Source organism: Hibiscus syriacus, unplaced genomic scaffold, assembly GCF_006381635.1.
Source record: "Hibiscus syriacus cultivar Baekdansim isolate YM2019G1 unplaced genomic scaffold, ASM638163v2 tig00111022_pilon, whole genome shotgun sequence".
Classification (NCBI taxonomy): domain Eukaryota; kingdom Viridiplantae; phylum Streptophyta; class Magnoliopsida; order Malvales; family Malvaceae; genus Hibiscus; species Hibiscus syriacus.
In genome coordinates this window covers 2,719,467-2,735,249 of record NW_024062956.1, presented here as the reverse complement: position 1 = coordinate 2,735,249, position 15,783 = coordinate 2,719,467, and the positions used below count along the sequence as shown (strand labels likewise).

General features: G+C 35.1%; 1 pseudogene; it reads right to left on the bottom strand.

Moving 5' to 3' along the window:
• Positions 1-884: 884 nt before the first annotated feature.
• Positions 885-2,900, bottom strand: LOC120150588 (annotated as a pseudogene).
• Between the last annotated feature and the right edge of the window lie 12,883 nt (positions 2,901-15,783).

The following is a 15,783-nucleotide window of genomic DNA, read 5'->3' as shown; positions in this document are numbered from 1 at the left end:
CTAACATGGCATCCTTTTGCAACGCACAGTCCTGGATTACCCTTGGCAATATGACCAATAGGGACAGTTTTCTAATAAGCATCAATGTGCAATCTTTGAGAAGCAAAGTATGGACGGATGTCTTGATATAAACTTGGAAATCAGCTTTCTGGTTTGCTTATCAGAAAGAAATACAAGTTTTTTAACAAAAACCCGATTCCATACTCCATAATGTTTGCATGCATGTCTCTTTTTCGTATCAACTATGTAAACATAACACATTGAAATCTTAAAGACGAGACGAATACAACACATTTGTTAAACATGTGTGAATTCCATCGTGTCATATTCTTCAGCTATCGAAACTGTTGCACGTGGCAAGGAACAGTAACTAATCACCATCTATGAAAACTTAGCTAAAATATAGATATTGAGAAAGCTCCTTCAACATCACTGACATTAACATTCAAGAATCTTTAAAGGGCAGCTCTTTCTAAATCCATCCATATCAACGGCAATTTGTCTAAAAGTGATTGACAAAATCTAAGTTAACTACAAAGGAGGATTCCAAACTCAAAAACAGCAAGCTGACCTTTTATTTTTGCTATAGTTTCACAACCGAACTGCAAAATTAGGCTTATATTAATGTGTAAATTACGACGTATTTATCTGGTACAACTGGAGGAGGGTTTACAAAAATTTTGATCAGTCTAGCTCTCAGGTAGAGAGGTTGTGAACTTCAAGGATATCAACCTGCAGAAATTACAGAAATGAAAGAAGAAACATGTAAGCAAGCAATGAGAGCTCAATGGTGGGAAACAAAAACCATTAAAGAATTCAAGTACTGAATTCTTACAGGTTTGAATATACCATTCGAAGAATGAAGCAATGTTTCATCTTCGGTTTCCTTTCCTATTTCCTTAACTGGAAGAGGGGGCTGTCTGGTTCATCTTGCCTTCAAGTCTCCTTGCGGTTCGTTGAATAGCTGCAAGCTTTTGGCAATGATTTTGGCTCTTTCTGTTGCTGCACAGTCAGTAGTATTACAAAAGTAGTAAGCAAGTATAAGACACTAATGAAGAGAAGAAACAGGAAAACTAGACCTATAAACTACTTAAATACACTGGCTTGGAGAAGTGAAGCCCATTCAGCATTGAATACTTTTACGGACATGGTCATCATTCCAGGAGGAAAGTATCCGCTTCGTGAAGCTAAATAAAACTTGAGAAAATAAATTGCCTGTCTGGAGGAAAACTTAATGACTAACAAGAGGAAGTGATTGAACCTTATAAAAAGTAGGCCTGCTGTAAGAACCAGGCCTCCTACCGCCCAAGAAACTCTTTCATTAGATGGCATATCCTGCAGCCACTGCTGGAAATCTTCTAAGAGCCCGGAGTTCCCAGTTCTGTGGGGCTTCTCAGTTCGTGAAGCTCCCCATGAATCAGCAATTGAATCAAGACTAGCTCTGCCACCATAACAAGATGCTTCTTCATCACCACCATGCATGCCAACAGATTGTTTAACACCGAAACCTGCAGCAAGACATAGTTCTGTTCCATTGGATGTCCATTCCGATGCTTTACCACAAACAAAGTCATTTACTCCACATGGTGCTAGAACCTGCCAAAAAGTTTCTATGTTTGAATTAAATCTAAGGGAACATCTAAATAAAAATGATACCAAATCATCATGACACAAATATAAACTAAATCTAGCTCCAAGGCCTAAACACATTAATTCCTTAGCACAACATAGAAGATGTTCAACCTCAAATGATGGGAAGGGGCATGAAGGTAACCATCCTGGCCAACAGATTACAACAATTTAAAATGAAATCAGGATAAAAAGATACAGGTCATCCACCACAACCTAAGCGCAGCTACCTCTACAAAGTTTCTGTGTTTGAACTAAATCTAGGGGAACGTCTAACTGAGAATACACTAAACCCCATAAATGCATCATGTTCACGTGATAACTAACAATCTAGAAGATATTAGACACACTTGTCAACCTGTGTATTTGCATCCATTGAGAAGTAAGCATTAGAGCAGGACTGAAATACTGTATCACAGATGGAACATTCCAGCAGTTCCCACAGATGCAAACACTCTTGGCAGGCTTCCCCTGTTAAAGCCAACCTCCTAATAGAAAACAAAGCAGGATGTGTCTGGGCAGCATCACATCAAGTCTTTTTCCGAAACACCCTACAAAGTGTCAAATCTTTGTGTCCCTTCCCCACCCTTTTCGGAGGTTTCCCCTCAGAGGAGAAAGGCGGAAAACTACCACCTTGAGATACACAAACGCCAACAGTTTCTCCTGCATCAATACAAAATGAATGAAATTAACATGCTGCAGCTCCTTAGAACTATAGCGTGTAGTATTTATTCAAGGTCCCTTCCTACTTAGCAAATCATTCATAAGAAAAATGAGAGGCTTTTCAAGGTAAAAACACAACATGAAGTTAAAACTTGGAAGCAATGTCCACAATCTACATGCATGGTAATCTAACACATACACATGGATAAATCAGCTAACTTTGAAGCTTAACCTCATAAGGAAAATAACAAACTAAAAACAAAAGGAAATAAAATATCCCATTCTCTAAAGCCAAATAAACAAACAAAATAAATGAAATAAAGCCCTTTCACATAACAGTTAAACCGACTGTTCCTTTCATAAAAAGAAAATCAACCCAAAGCATACAATTTCTCAACGTAGAGAACTAATGCCTAATCCCCAACCCTAAGCAGTGAATAAATAAATTGAAAATATATACAAGTGTAGATAGAGAAACCCAATGAAAACAACTGAGACTAAAACCCTAAAAAAACAAGGAAAAATGAAAACTTTTTACCATAGGAAAAGGGCAAAAGAAGGTTGAAAAGGATGAGAAATAAAATAAACCCAAGTTCAATGTTCTTCATCTTTTTTACTTCAGAAAACGTGGAGGGGATTCTACATTACAGTTGCTGGAAGAGTTGAGAAAACAACGAACTGGAACAGTCGACGAGAGCAGCAGAGACTAAAAACAACGTTAGTCATACGACAGATGCGATGTGAAACAATTTCTTACTACTCCAAATGGTTTTTGCTTATGCTATTACTAACTTGCTTATTCTTATTTCCTTCATCTTGCATCGATCAAAATAAAAAAAAATGAATGATTTTAATCGTTAATCATTTTAAGTTGAGCTTGATGTGTTACAAGCATCATTTAGGTGTAGTCTTTGCCTCCATTAATTTTGAACCATAAGAGAAAATATTATAAAAGATTTTATTTCAATATAAGACTGATTTTATTGAAAATGTATTCAGTGAACGACAATAGACTCTAGTTCATAAAAGTGAAGACTTGTATGTTAATTTTATTTTATTTTAATTTCATAAAATTTCAATATTTTAATACTCTATTGATTTTTTTTACTTTCCACAAAATTTTAATTATTATTTTTTAAAAATATTTATTTACTATTTTTAAATATTTTAATTTTATTTATAATTTTAATATTTTTTAAATTTTATTTATGTTCTTTTAAGAATTAAACGAGCTCTCAAAGTTTCCAAAAAATATTAAACTCGTTTATTATATTATCATTCACTTGTTAACAAACAAGTCAGCAATATTAACAGAATATCAACATAATAACAATCAACAACATAAACTATAAATCAAAAACTCAACTGATAAAGGCTAATGTTTTAAAATAACAATCAACACCATAAAATATCAATCAAATGCTCAACTAATAAATGTTATTACTTGAATAGCTTAATTGGGTGGGAAAAAAAGAAACATATTTTTTTTAGGATTCAAGGGCTTCTCATACTCTTAGGTTGAAATAAAAAATTGGATTCTAGCTTATTACATTTTAAGGAATTTTTCATTAGGGTTTTTAAAATCATTAAAAATGAAGTAATTTTTTAATAAACTTTAATTAGGGTTATTTTTTCACCTTTCATAGTCGTTGTTAGTCCTTTTTTTTCTTTATCTTTGTGATTAGCGGCATCAGTAGTCTTGGTATTGGTTACCAACCATCGATATTCATTATTTTTCCTTTACTTTATTATAATGCATCTTTGTTTTTTCTTTTTCTTTTATTCTTAATAATTATGCCTTTTGGCACATATTCTTTTGATTTTATGGCACGTTTTTTCTCTACCTCTATGACACATTTTTTGTTGTTTGGCCGTTGTTTTTGTTATTTTTTTAGGATTGGATTTGATAGTGCCACGACTGATCAAGATGGTGCTTATTTATGTAACCCCCTCAGACCGATACGGGTAACCCGATCCGGTTTGGAGTGTCACATTAGGGCCACCGGAGTGACCCACTGTAAAAATAGCATAAAATTTAAAACTTTTATTAAAACATGTAACTTACAAAATGATTTATCAGTATGAAGAAATAAAACAGATTTTCAAACTCTTATATAAAATAAAATACAATTACATGCCCCCTAATCACATGTATCATACTATGCAAACAACGCCAGAAGAACTTCTTTATTGATGCCTATAGATGCACTGGTACGATTCTTTTAACCTGAAAAGGTGAGTAACAGAGTGAGCTTTGGAAAGCTCAGTAATATATAACTACCAGATGATGTTGAAGAACGTGCAGATATAGATAAACATATATTTCCTTATCGATTCAGACATCTACAGATCTTTATGTTGAGCGAAAATCCTACTAATATTTCATGTAGTAACAGACAATGACCTTTCAGTTCAGAGAAATATTTCGGATGACTGAGTTCAGGAGATCAGAATAGGTTATCTAGTGTGTTCACGTAAAACCAGTGAAAAGATACATATCTTTTTAAAATAGTAGTCGTTTAAAACATATTTACCCTGTGCACAAAGCAGAGGAGCCTGCAAAAATGGTAAGGTCTTACCCTTGCACACAACAAAGGAACCTTGGGAAACTATAAGGCTTACCCTTGCATACAACAAAGGAACCTAGAGAAACTATAAGGTTTACCCTTGCACACAGCAAAAGAACCTGGGGGAAACTGTAAGACTTACCCTTGCACACTGCAAAGGAGCCTGGGGAAACTGTACGGCTTACCCTTGCACACAGCAAAGGAACTTGGAGAAACTATAAGGCTTACCCTTGCACACAGAAAAGGAACCTAGAGGAAACTGTAAGGCTTACCCTTGCACACAGCAAAGGAACCTGCTGTAACGGTAATTAATCCATTAAAATATGAAAATATTCCATATTTAGAAATCAGGTGCAAAAATACTGTAACAAGAAACCATATCAGAGATATGTGGTAAATCAGATATCAAAATAAACTGTATTCAGAATACCAGGTATTGTTTCATAAAAATATTCAGTATATGATTTATTAAGATCATATTTTCCAGTGAAAACAGGAAATCCGATAACATATTTCAAGTAACTATAGTTGTAACATCCCAAAATACGGGTTAGTGACTAAATTGTAAAACTTCAGAATTTGGTGACTAAAGCAGAATAATTGAATAGTATTGTAATTTGGAATATGATTAATTTGCAAGGAAGAAAGAATAGAAGGATAAAATGGTCATTTGCAAGGAAAATAATTATTTGGTTTTATATATATGGAGGCCATGTGTATGTGAGGAAGAAATTATCCAAGCTTCCAGACAACTCTTCTCCTCCTTTCTTCTTTGTGCGTATGAGCCAAAGAAAAGGTAAGAATTCTTATTAGTTGTTTATTAGTTGATATTTAAGTTTGGTTTTGCTCCTGAGATGCTAATTAAGCTTAAGGAAAGCTTAATTTGCTTTAAAACAACAAGATGAAGGATGTATGAAGAATTAAAGATTAAGAGTTCTTGAATGAAATTTTGAAATAAAGCTCATAATGAGAATTGAGAGTTGAATTTGACTTGCCACCAACTTGATTAAGAAATATGAAGTGTTAGAATCAGATTTAGAACATGTGGGAATTTGAGTGAAATTCTTAAATACTATGGGGAGAAATGGATTTTGAAGGTTAAGAGATAATGAATGAGTATTAATTAGTTTAAATAGGTGTATAAGAGTTAAGAATATAAAAAGGGGTGATATATGAAGAGTTGAGAAGATCAGGAAGGGATTTTCGTGCTCAAAGTGTCATTTCTGGGTTGTGTGCATCGATGCACATCCAATGTGTATCGATGCACTCTCAAATAAATGAACATCGAATGCAATTAGTGCATCGATGCATAGGGAGTGCATCGATGCATAAGGAGTGCATCGATACACTTGTTTAAAATACAAACATCGAATGGGAATTATGCACCGATGCATAGATAGTGCATCGATGCACCCGTCAAGGGATGCATCGATACATGGTGTAGTGCATCGATGCATACCTTCATTAAAAGATAAAAATAGCTTTCTTTTTAGCCTAAGGAGTGATAGTTTAGAATATATCAATTAGTATAATGATATGTATCAATGTACTACTATGTAGATTTAGAATGTAATCTCGTTTCGGAACAATCGAAGGATTAGAATCGAGTCAAAGCAAGGCTAAGGTGAGTGCATATCCTAGATGAAATGGAATTGAGATAAGACTTGTGATAAGTCTATCTCTTATCATTGAATTTATGATTCCATATTCATGTACATGCATATATATACATGTGTGTGTGTGTGTGTGTGTGTGTGTGTGTGTGTGTGTGTGTGTGTGTGTGTGTGTGTTAATGTTATAGTGATTCTATGCATTCTTCATTAATGATTAACATGAAATTATATAAATGAATGTTATTATCATAGAATTCTTCCAGGTATGTGAAATAATGGAAATGATTAGATGAAGTGACTTATATGGTTATTTGGACAGTGATGAAAGAAATGAAATGATAAATGTATTTATAATTAAGCCCATGTTATTTAATATGAGAGCTGTAGGTATAATTGGCATGCCAAGAGTCGAGGGATTATCAGTGGTCCTTCGGGACATAGTGGTTCTTCGAAATAATCAGTGGACCTTCAGGACATAATGGTCATTCGGGACAAATATTCAGTGCCCCTTGAGGGAATTATACGAGCTGTGGTGACAACATAGTGCACAACATCTATGTACTCGCATACCTTTGTTCTCAATAATGTACATGGGCAATCCAAAGATAAATTAAAGTGAAATTAGCATAATGTATGTGTTATGTGTACATGATATCATCATATATATTATAGTGAAATAGAGGCATGCAAATAAAGTTGTCATGATCATATGGAAAGAATGCATGTTCATGAACGCATTGTTATATTTACATGTTTATTTATTGCCTCACTAAGTCTATAACTTAGCGTGTAAGTGATTTACACGTATGTACCAAGAATCGGGAAGAACAGGAACAGGAGTAGCAAGAACAGCAGCACTACCAAAAGATCAGATCAAGAGTAATTGATAAAGTATGTATTTTGTCGTGTATATTGTTGGCATGTAAGAAAAGTGTCAGTTATGAATGCTCTGATCAATTTTTGGTTGTTTTGGTCATTTCATGTAAATAAATCGCTTTTATGTTAATGAAATTTTTAAATTTTCCTTGAATTTGGTCAAGAGTCAAAGTTTGAAAAGTCAATGTGACACCTCAGACTCGTATTCGGGTCGGATACGGGTTGGGGATGTTACATTTAATGGTATCAGACCTACGGTTTAGTCGATTCTCGGCATAAACTGCAGTCTAGAGTGTCCTATAAAGTATACATGCCAACAAAATAGTGAAAACTTCTGATCTGATATAATAGTAAGTATGTTGTTTTGCTGATAGAATGATATGGGTATATTTTATAGATGTCCAAACATGGTAGCTCTAGAAGTGAAGCGGGAGACGATAGGCCCGCTGAAAGTAGTAATTCACCTGCCCTGGCCAGGAAGAGTGAAGATCAAGCAGTAGGTACCCTGTGGAGTGCTGTAAGTGATCAAGATGTGTTCTTTAGAACACTGGACGCGATATTGGCGTGTTTCCAACCTTCTGTTACTTCAACTCCAAGAATGAATATTACAAAGGAGTTGAAGGGTTTAGGAGCACCAGAGTTTAGAGGTGAAGCCGAAGAAGGTCCTGTTACTACGGACCTTTGGCTTAATGATGTGAAAATCATGCTTGAGGGACTTCATTGTTCTGATGCTGATAAGCTAGATGGACTGGTTTCCTTGCTGAGAGGGCAAGCAAGGATTTGGTGAACCAACGTTACATTGAGAATGTCCGGTGATCAAGTAACTTGGTCTTTGTTTTTAGAAGAGTTCAAGCATAAATACATCGGAGATCAGTTCATCCGACAAATGAAGCAAGAGTTCATGAACCTGAAGCAATGGAATCGTACAGTTTATGAATACGAGTGTGAATTCAACAAGTTGAGTCGCTTTGCTGCAGAGCTTATTCCTACAGAAAAGGATGTTTGTGATTGGTTCGTGGAAGGTTTACGTCCAAGACTGAAGGAAATGTTAATTGTGTTAAATCTATCCTCGTTTCAAGAAGTGGTGAACCGTGCTAAAGCTCTAGAAATAGCTCAGAATGAAAGGTTCAGAGATTCTCGGGATCATACATCAAAAAGAATAGGTGCATCGTCGAGTTTGACACCATCAAAAAGGGGTCGAGATGCTGGTCCTCGACCTCAGTCCAGATCAGAGTCAGTGGCATCCTCCGCAAGGGGATCAAATCCAATGAAGGGATGACAAACTCAGTCAGTGGGATCCGGAGCCGGAAGATCTAACCCAAGCCAAGTCAGACAATGTCCACATTGTGGAAATAATCACTCGGGGATATGTAGAATGATTTCTGAGCCTGTTTTAAATGTGGGGACACCGGACATTTTGTTCGGGATTGTCCTATGATAGCTGGTGAATCGGTACAGCCAGAGAGGTCTACCTCGGTTATTCCGAGGGGAAGAGGTAGAGGTAGAGGAAAAAGTCAATCAGAGTCATCAGCTCCGCAAGAAATATGTTCTATAGCTCGTGTATATAATCTCAAGACTAGCGATGATAGAGATGACCCAGAGATAATAGCAGGTATCTTCCAATTGTATGACAAGAATGTGTTTGTATTGATTGATTCGGGGTCTACATATTCTTATATTTGCAGCAAGTTAGTGAAAGAATTGAATATTTCGTTAGAATCTACTAGCAGTGAGGTAATAGTGACTAATCCGTTAGGACGCAGTGCTTGAGTCAATATGGTGTGTCGAGGGTGTCCCATAAGGATTTAGGGAATTGAATTCCCTACTAATCTGATGGAATTACCTTTTGACGAATTCGAGGTGATACTGGGAATGGACTGATTATATCGTTACTATGTCAATGTTGACTGTAGACTGAAAAGAGTAAAGTTGAGAAGTTCAGAAGGTATAGAAGTTATTGTATTTAGTGAAGGATGAAACACATTGGCTAATGTAATATCAGTGATGTCGGCAAAGAAGTTATTGTTACAGGGATGTCAATGATTTATTGCAAGTGCGCTGGATGTGAGAGCAAAAGAGAAGGGAATTGAAGAAATTCCTATAGTCAGAGAGTTTTCTGACGTTTTTCCTGCAGAGTTATCGGGTTTGCCTCCAGAAAGAGAAGTCAAATTTTATATTGAATTCATGTCGGGGACTGTACCTATTGCCATGTCACCATACAGAATGACCCCAAAAGAATTACAAGAATTAAAGATTCAATTATAAGAATTATTGGACAAAGGGTTTATCAGACCAAGTGTCTCACCATGGGGAGCTCCAGTTTTATTTATTAAAAAGAATGATGGATCCATGAGTCTTTGCATTGATTATAGGCAACTTAATAAAGTGACCATCAAGAACAAGTATTCACTCCCCCGAATTGACGATTTATTTAATCAGTTAAAGGGAGCTTCAGTGTTTTCAAAAATTGATTTACGTTATGGTTATCATCAATTAAAGATTCAAGACAAGGATATTCCAAAGACAATATTCAGAACGAGATATGATCACTATGAGTTTATCGTAATGCCGTTTGGAGTTACAAATGCTCCAGCTGCTTTTATGGATCTCATGAACCAAATATTTCAACCCTATTTAGATCGATTCATTATAGTATTCATTGACGATATTTTAGTGTATTCAAAGCTGGAAGAAGAGCATAGTTCGTATTTGAATATCGTTTTACAGACTTTGAGAGAAAAGAAGCTTTATGCCAAACTCTCCAAATGTGAATTCTGGTTAAAGGAAGTGACATTCCTTGGACATGTGATTGCTGCGAAAGGAATTCGAGTGGATCCCCAAAAGATTAAAGTCATTTTAGAGTGGGAAGTTCCAAAGAATGTGTCAAAAGTCCGGAGTTTTTTGGGGTTAACTGGTTATTACCGAAGGTTTGCTAAAAACTTTTCGATAATAGCATTACCCCTAACCAAGTTATTGAGGAAAAAATTAAAATTTCCTTGGACTCCGAAGTGCCATGAGAGTTTTGAAAAGCTAAAGAGGATTTTAGCATAAGCTCCAGTATTGATTCAACCCGAATTTGGCAAGAATTATATAGTGTACAGTGATGAGTCCCATAACGGGGTGGGATACGTGTTAATGCAAGAAGGCAAAGTGGTGGCCTATGCTTCGAGGTAATTAAAACCGCACAAGAAGAATTATCCAACGCATGATCTGGAGATGGCTGCGGTAGTGTTCGCTCTTAAGATCTGGCGTACTACTTGTATGGTAAACGATGTTATTTGTACATAGATCATAAGAGTTTGAAATATTTGATGACCCAAAAGAAGTTAAATTTAAGACAGAGAAGATGGGTGGAGTTCTTAAAGGATTATGATGTAGTGATCGATTTCCATCCGGGGAAAGCGAATGTGGTAACGGATGCCTTAAGCCGAAAGATGTTTGCAGCCTTACGAGCTTTGGATGCCAGACTATCGTTAAGAAAAGATGGTGCTATATGTGCGAAATTGACTCTCAAGCTATCATGGCTAGATCAAATTAAAGAATTGCAAGCTGGAGATGAAAAGTGTTTAAAGAAGTTACAGCAGATAAGGGATGGAGAGGTTATCGATTATGAAATGAAAACTGATAGGAACCTATATTATCAAGGGAGGCTAGTGATCCCAGATGATGATGAATTGAAGAAAGACTTGTTAACGGAAGCTCATTGTAGTCTATTGACTATACATCCGGGAGGAAACAAAATGTATATAGATCTCAAAAGTCGATATTGGTGGCCTGGAATGAAGAGAGACATTACAGAATTCATATCCAAATATTTAACGTGTTAGCAAGTCAAAGCTGAACATCAGGTTCCGTCAAGATTATTACAACCAATGTCTATTCCTTAGTGGAAATGGTAGAATGTAACAATGAATTTTATAACGGGGTTACCTTTGACTCCGAATAAAAGAGATTTCATCTGGGTGATTGTAGATAGATTGACTAAGTCAGCTCATTTTTATTCCGGTATGAGTTAACTTTACCATGGACAAGTATGCAGAGTTGTACATCAGGGAGATTATACGTCTATATGGAGTACCTATTTTTATTGTTTCAGATCGAGATCCTAAATTTACTTCACGATTTTGGAAATCATTACATAAAGCTTTGGGGACCTGGTTGAATTTCAGTACAGCGTTTCATCCTCAAACCGATGGGTAATCGGAGAGAACAATCCAAATTTTGGAAGATATATTGAGAGCTTGTGTTATCGAGTTCAAAGGATCATGGTAAAGGTACTTGCCACTTGCTGAATTCTCGTATAACAATAGTTATCAATCAAGCATCAAAATGGCTCCCTATGAAGCTCTTTATGGAAGAAGATGTCGTATGCCCCTAAATTGGTTCGAGCTTAAAGATAAATAAATTCTTGGTCCTGAGTTGATCCAGGAAGTGGAAGAAAAGGTCCAAGTAATTCAAAGTAATCTTAAAGCAAAAGCTGATAGACAGAAATCATACACAGATTTAAAGAGAAAAGAGATAGAATATCAAGTTGGAGATAAAGTGTTTCTCAAAATGTCTCTATGGAAGAAAGTTTTGAGGTTTGGACGTAAGGGAAAACTTAGTCCTAGATTCATCAGACCATATGAGATCGTAAAAAGAGTTGGACCAGTGGCATATCAGCTGGCGTTGCCACTTAAAATTGAGAAAATTCACAATGTCTTTCATGTCTCAATGCTTCGGAAGTATCGATCTGATCCTTCCCACATTGTGACTCTAGAAGAGATCGAGATTCAACCGGATTTGACTTATGAAGAGGAACCGATTAAAATCTTAGCTCACAAAATTAAGCAATTAAGAAACAAGACTATTCCATTAGTTAAAGTCTTGTGGAGAAATCACAATGTGGAAGAAGCGACGTGGGAACGTGAAGATGATATAAAGATTCAATACCCCATCTCTTCGCGTAATGAAAATTCGAGGACGAATTTTCTTAAGGGGGAGAGATTTGTAACAACCCAAAATATAGGTTAGTGACTAAATTGTAAAACTTCAGAATTTGGTGACTAAAGCAGAATAATTGAATAGTATTGTAATTTGGTATAGTATTAATTTGCAAAGAAGAAAGAATAGAAGGACAAAATGGTCATTTGCAAGGAAAATAATTATTTGGTTATATATATATGGAGGCCACGTGTATGTGAGGAAGCAAATATCCAAGCTTCCAGACAACTCTTCTCCTCCTTTCTTCTTTGTGCGTATGAGCCAAGGCAAAGGTAAGAATTCTTATTAGTTGTTTATTAGTTGAGATTTAATTTTGGTTTTGCTCCTGAGATGCTAATTAAGCTTAAGGAAATCTTAATTTGCTTTAAAACAACAAGATGAATGATGTAGGAAGAATTAAAGATTAAGAGTTCTTGAATGAAATTTAGAAATAAAGCTCATAATGAGAATTGAGAGTTGAATTTGACTTGCCACCAACTTGATTAAGAACTATGAAGTGTTAGAATCAGATTTAGAACATGTGGGAATTTGAGTGAAATTCTTAAATACTATGGGGATAAATGGATTTTGAAGGTTAAGAGATATTGAATGAGTATTAATTAGTTTAAATAGGTGTATAAGAGTTAAGAATATAAAAAGGGGTGATATATGAAGAGTTGAGAAGATCATGAAGGGATTTTCGTGCTCAAAGTGTCATTTATGGGTTGTGTGCATCGATGCACATTCAATATGTATTGATGCGCTCTCAAATAATTGAACATCGAATGCAATTAGTGCATCGATGCATAGGGAGTGCATCGATGCATAAGGAGTGCATCGATGCATAAGGAGTGCATCGATGCATAAGGAGTGCATCGATGCACCTGTTTAAAATACAAACATCGAATGGGAATTATGCACCGATTGATAGATAGTGCATCGATGCACCCATCAAGGGATGCATCGATACATGGTATAGTCGATGCATACCTTCATTAAAAGATAAAAATAGCTTTCATTTTAGCCTAAGGAGTGATAATTTAGAATATATCAATTAGTATATTGATATGTATCAATGTACTACTATGTAGATTTAGAACGTAATCTCGTTCCGAAACAATCGAAAGATTAGAATCGAGTCAAAGCAAGGCTAAGGTGAGTGCATATTCTAGATGAAATGGAATCGAGATAAGACTTGCGATAAGTCTATCTCTTATCATTGAATTTATGATTCCATATTCATGTACATGCATATATATATATATATGTGTGTGTGTGTGTGTTAATGTTATAGTGATTCTATGCATTCTTCATTAATGATTAACATGAAATTATATGAATGAATGTTATTATCAGAGAATTCTTCCAGGTATGTGAAATAATGGAAATAATCAGATGAAGTGACTTATGTGGTTATATGGACAGTGATGAAAGAGATGAAATGATAAATGTATTTATAATTAAGCCTGTGTTATTTAATATGAGAGCTGTAGGTATAATTGGCATGCCAAGAGTCGAGGGATTATCAGTGGTCCTTCGGGACATAATGGTTCTTCGAAACAATCAGTGGACCTTCAGGACATAATGGTCCTTCGGGACAAATATTCAGTGCTCCTTGAGGGAATTATACGAGTTGTGGTGATAGCATAATGCACAACCTCTATGTACTCGCATACCTTTGTTCTCAATAATGTACATGGGCAATCCAAAGATAAATTAAAGTGAAATTAGCATGAGAATGTATGTGTTATGTGTACATGATATCATCATATATATTATAGTGAAATAGAGGCATGCAAATAAAGTTGTCATGATCATATGGAAAAAATGCATGCTCATGAAAGCATTGTTATTTTTACATGTTTATTTATTGCCTCACTAAGTCTATAACTTAGCGTGTAAGGGATTTACACGTAGGTACCAAGAATCGGGAAGAACAGGAATAGGAGTAGCAAGAACAACAGCACTGCCAGAAGATCAGATCAGGAGTAACTGATAAAGTGTGTATTTTGTCGTGTATATTGTTGGCATCTAAGAAAAGTGTCAGTTATGAATGCTCTGATCAATTTTTGGTTGTTTTGGTCATTTCATGTAAATAAACCGCTTTTATATTAATGAAAGTTTTAAATTTTCCTTGAATTTGGTTAAGAGTCAAAGTTTGAAAAGTCAATGTGACACCTCAGACTCGTATTCGGGTCAGATACGGGTTGGGGATGTTACAATAGTTCATAAAACCAGTAGATTCCATGATCTCTTAAATCAGAAATAATTCATATTTTTCGGTGAAAACCGTAATCGGAAAACATATAACATGTTGCCACGGTTAATAAACCAGAAATCAATAATTTCGGTGAAACTCATTTAAAAACATATAAAATCGTCATGTAGTACATGTGGAACACACTAGGATATCCAAGTATTTCTCAGAGACACTTGATAGTTATCAGAATGGATAACATGAAACTGATGAAATTTGATCGGATTCCATGAACAAGGTCCTATTGAAGGGAATCGATTGCTAATTGATCTAATCAGACATTTAAGGTTGATACTTTAGAATTACACTATAATTCATGTGTATTACGAAAGTGTTCAGGAACCTTTATACAAAATAAATTCTAGATTCAGATTTACGGTGAGTGATTACATTAGTCAATAATCAGGGGTATTCAGAATCATTTGCTTCTGAGTTACTTACGTGTTCAGATATAACCGGATCTGAACAATTAAATATTTACTTTATCGGTTAAGTATGAATCCTCGTGGCACTTTCTCATCCAGGGTCAATTCAGACTATTTTTAACTCTCAATGGTATTTTCATAATTTCCTAACTAGATAATTTCAGTATTAAAACTCTTAACAAGGATAATTATAATTTAGAGATTCTAGGGTTAATCGCTTTCCCGGATAATCTCTAAACTTTAAATTATTCCTTAACAAACTTCTAGTATCTTGTACAAGCCATCTTGGGTTTAGAAATCATTTATCCAGATTTCCTAAGGAAAACCATTATTTTCTGTACACATCAATAGTTTCATCATATCAATATGTCTTTAAAAATTCTTATCCAACTTCTAGAGTCAATTCTTGTCCTTATTACAACATAAGGGTATTTTCGTAATTTTACCTAATCGGAGTATTCTCATAATTTATCATCCAAGTACCTTTAATGGAATAAATTATAATTTACATATTCAGGACTGATTCCTTTATCACTTAATCACAGGACTTGTAATTCAATGGAATCTTAACTAATTTATCACTTAAACCGTATTCAGTTCGAATCCATCCATAATCAAACAGGCATAATAGACTAATCATATAAATTTATGCATTTATCAATTATCAACATGTTCCATAAAGCATAACGAGGTAGTAATGTATTACCTCGATTTTCATGCCATATTAATCGACCATATAAATTCTATTCGAACGTCATCGATCTTGAAATCAACTTCCAATAATTCCTTGG